Below are 4,727 nucleotides of genomic sequence, written 5' to 3' on the forward strand. Positions count from 1 at the left end.
TATAGGAATGTCCCCATATAGATTGATTTTTGGAAAAACATGTCATTTACCAGTAGAATTGGAACATAAAGTATTTTGGGCTATTAAATAATTTAATTTTAATTTAAAGGATGCTGGTGAGAAAAGGTTTTTGCAACTCAATGAACTTGAGGAGATTAGAAATGAAGCATATGATAATGTGAAAATCTATAAAGAGAAAATGAAAATATGGCATGATCGAAAGATTGTTAAGAAGAAATTTGAACGTGGAGAAGAAGTTCAACTATATAATACAAATTTTAGATTATTTCTAGGAAAACTAAAATCCAGATGGTTAGGATCATTTAAAGTGATTAAAGTCTATCATTATGGAACTGTTGTTATTATACAACCTAACACTGGAAATATATTTAAAGTTAAAAGACATCATTTAAAACGTTATTATAAAGGGCACATACCTCAATTTAAAGAAGTTTTAATGTTAAGTCAACCCAACTAAACAAATGGTATGTCGGGCTGACAACGTTAAACCAAGCGCTTTGAGGGAGGCAACCTATACTTATATTGTTATGTATTACTATTTAGTTTGTTAAGTGTCTTATATATTAGTAGATCATAATCTTACACAATTGCATTTATTATAACTTAAGTCAATTATTGGTATTGGAGGAAAATTTGGAATCAAATTGAATAAAAAAAATGAAAATTGCAATTTTGGACACTGGCGCTGACGGCGCCCTTGATAACAGACATCAGCGCCGGTAGCACCAATCAGGAGCGCCAACAGCGCCAATCAGGAGCGTCGATGGTGCCGAGTGCGGTTGGACGGTTTTAGACAAATTTTGGCGGGTTTTGGCGCGATTTCACTTCATAATAACCACCTTGACGAGTTTAAAAATGCCTAGAAACATCCTTGGACGCCTAGTAACTTCTTATTTTTGGATTCCATGGCTTCCAATTCCAAAAATAATTTGAGGTATGGAGTTTTAAACAAAATAAAGTTTATTAGTTTTGACGCACAGGGATTATACAATAAAGTTATTAGGAAGAGGAGATTGATCAAGGAAAGAAGATTTGTTAATCATGGAGTGATCAATCATACTGGTCTGAATGATAAAATCAATTTGCAAAAATGTTGGGAAGTTTTGTGTTACACTACGTCTGCGGTTGTCGTACCTGTGGTGAAAGAGTTTTATGTAAACTTATATGGAATTACTCAAGGTGTTGTCTTCGTACTAGGTAAGGCTGTACCACTTACTCTTGTAAGGATTAATGAATTGTATATGATAGTAAACATTCCAATCTGTCATTATACAAATTTCATTCCTACACGAGATTTGATGCAAGATGTGTATAATCTTCTGACGGATGAAAGTGATATGTGGGATATACGAGATAAAGGATATGTTAGTTTCTCCACTTCATTACTTAATCCAATTTCGAAGCAATGACATTTCCTTATTGCTGCAAAATTACTCCCTACAATGAAAATTAGTAGAGTCACCAAAGAAAGTGTTATTTTAAATTATTACATTCAAATGGAAAAACTCAATGATATAGGGACTATTATATTTAAATCTATTATGGGTATCCTTACTAATCGACCAATTTATGGACTTGGGCATCCATCTACCATCTTTTTGATTTGCAGTCAAGTCCAAGTTCCATATGAAAGTTGGGAAAAGACTTTATTAGCTTGGGAGCCCATGAATCCTATAGAAAGTGTTATTTTAAATTATTACATTCAAATGGAAAAACTCAATGATATAGGGACTATTATATTTAAATCTATTATGGGTATCCTTACTAATGGACCAATTTATGGACTTGGGCATCCATCTACCATCTTTTTGATTTGCAGTCAAGTCCAAGTTCCATATGAAAGTTGGGAAAAGACTTTATTAGCTTGGAAGCCCATGAATCCTATAGAAAGTGTTATTTTAAATTATTACATTCAAATGGAAAAACTCAATGATATAGGGACTATTATATTTAAATCTATTATGGGTATCCTTACTAATGGACCAATTTATGGACTTGGGCATCCATCTACCATCTTTTTGATTTGCAGTCAAGTCCAAGTTCCATATGAAAGTTGGGAAAAGACTTTATTAGCTTGGAAGCCCATGAATCCTATAGAAAGTGTTATTTTAAATTATTACATTCAAATGGAAAAACTCAATGATATAGGGACTATTATATTTAAATCTATTATGGGTATCCTTACTAATGGACCAATTTATGGACTTGGGCATCCATCTACCATCTTTTTGATTTGCAGTCAAGTCCAAGTTCCATATGAAAGTTGGGAAAAGACTTTATTAGCTTGGAAGCCCATGAATCCTATAGAAAGTGTTATTTTAAATTATTACATTCAAATGGAAAAACTCAATGATATAGGGACTATTATATTTAAATCTATTATGGGTATCCTTACTAATGGACCAATTTATGGACTTGGGCATCCATCTACCATCTTTTTGATTTGCAGTCAAGTCCAAGTTCCATATGAAAGTTGGGAAAAGACTTTATTAGCTTGGAAGCCCATGAATCCTATAGAAAGTGTTATTTTAAATTATTACATTCAAATGGAAAAACTCAATGATATAGGGACTATTATATTTAAATCTATTATGGGTATCCTTACTAATGGACCAATTTATGGACTTGGGCATCCATCTACCATCTTTTTGATTTGCAGTCAAGTCCAAGTTCCATATGAAAGTTGGGAAAAGACTTTATTAGCTTGGAAGCCCATGAATCCTATAGAAAGTGTTATTTTAAATTATTACATTCAAATGGAAAAACTCAATGATATAGGGACTATTATATTTAAATCTATTATGGGTATCCTTACTAATGGACCAATTTATGGACTTGGGCATCCATCTACCATCTTTTTGATTTGCAGTCAAGTCCAAGTTCCATATGAAAGTTGGGAAAAGACTTTATTAGCTTGGAAGCCCATGAATCCTATAGAAAGTGTTATTTTAAATTATTACATTCAAATGGAAAAACTCAATGATATAGGGACTATTATATTTAAATCTATTATGGGTATCCTTACTAATGGACCAATTTATGGACTTGGGCATCCATCTACCATCTTTTTGATTTGCAGTCAAGTCCAAGTTCCATATGAAAGTTGGGAAAAGACTTTATTAGCTTGGAAGCCCATGAATCCTATAGAAAGTGTTATTTTAAATTATTACATTCAAATGGAAAAACTCAATGATATAGGGACTATTATATTTAAATCTATTATGGGTATCCTTACTAATGGACCAATTTATGGACTTGGGCATCCATCTACCATCTTTTTGATTTGCAGTCAAGTCCAAGTTCCATATGAAAGTTGGGAAAAGACTTTATTAGCTTGGAAGCCCATGAATCCTATAGAAAGTGTTATTTTAAATTATTACATTCAAATGGAAAAACTCAATGATATAGGGACTATTATATTTAAATCTATTATGGGTATCCTTACTAATGGACCAATTTATGGACTTGGGCATCCATCTACCATCTTTTTGATTTGCAGTCAAGTCCAAGTTCCATATGAAAGTTGGGAAAAGACTTTATTAGCTTGGAAGCCCATGAATCCTATAGAAAGTGTTATTTTAAATTATTACATTCAAATGGAAAAACTCAATGATATAGGGACTATTATATTTAAATCTATTATGGGTATCCTTACTAATGGACCAATTTATGGACTTGGGCATCCATCTACCATCTTTTTGATTTGCAGTCAAGTAGTTTAAATGTAGTATCTAAGGCCTGACATTATTTTATTTCTGGAAGAATGATTCTGACGAACCATCATAGTGAGGTGACCAAAGATAGAGTCATCCTGAACTACTATATTCAGCAAGTTATGGACATAAATGTGGGCTATATTATTTATATGAACACTCGATCTATTGCTTTGGGAGAGACTTCTGGTGGATTGGCACACCCTGCTCTTATTTACACACTTTGTGAGCAGACATGAGTTGATTTTAGACCTAATGAGGAGTGGATTGAGCCTCAGAGACCTATTGGGCCTGCAAACATCAAGACATATGAATCTCATGTTGACTGGAGATCTGGCAGTAAGGCTAGAGATATTCTTTCTACTTGTAGGGATATTCCTTCTACCTCTCATGGACCTACTTCTAGTGACCCCAGCAATGGAGAACGTTTGTATCAGATGATGATACAATAGGGAGATATTTTGAGGATGGATTATAGGATGCAAATATGGAAGCCAAAAATGCTCACACTGATGATTTAATTCGACAAAAAAATGAGTATGATGTTGCTTATGATGATGCTTTAGTTAGATACCTGAGGGGAGAACATTCAGTTCAGTTTCCTACTCACCCTGTGTTTACTCCATATCAGCATCAGAAGTTGGATGTAGATGAAGACGAAGATGATATTGACTAGTGATCTTTTTGTTTGTTTATTTGTTTGTATTTGTATTGTGTGATTGTATTGTTTGTGTTATGATGTCATTTAGACTTTATTTGTTATGTTATGTGAAACTATAATGTGGAAGACTGTTTTCATTTCTAGAATTTAGTTTAGTTCTGTTGTTATTTTCAACATTTTGTTCTGTTTTGTGATTAGCTCTTTCTCAGCAAATTTTATATGTATTATGTGCAATTTAATGTTTTTAGTCTTGTAGTTTTCATTTTAGCTCCTGCAGTCTTTTCAAAATTTATGTTCAAAAATTAGAATCTCCAACAGGTATAAATTTTTTT

This window comes from Phalaenopsis equestris, unplaced genomic scaffold (genome assembly GCF_001263595.1).
Source record: "Phalaenopsis equestris unplaced genomic scaffold, ASM126359v1 Scaffold000220, whole genome shotgun sequence".
Lineage (NCBI taxonomy): Eukaryota > Viridiplantae > Streptophyta > Magnoliopsida > Asparagales > Orchidaceae > Phalaenopsis > Phalaenopsis equestris.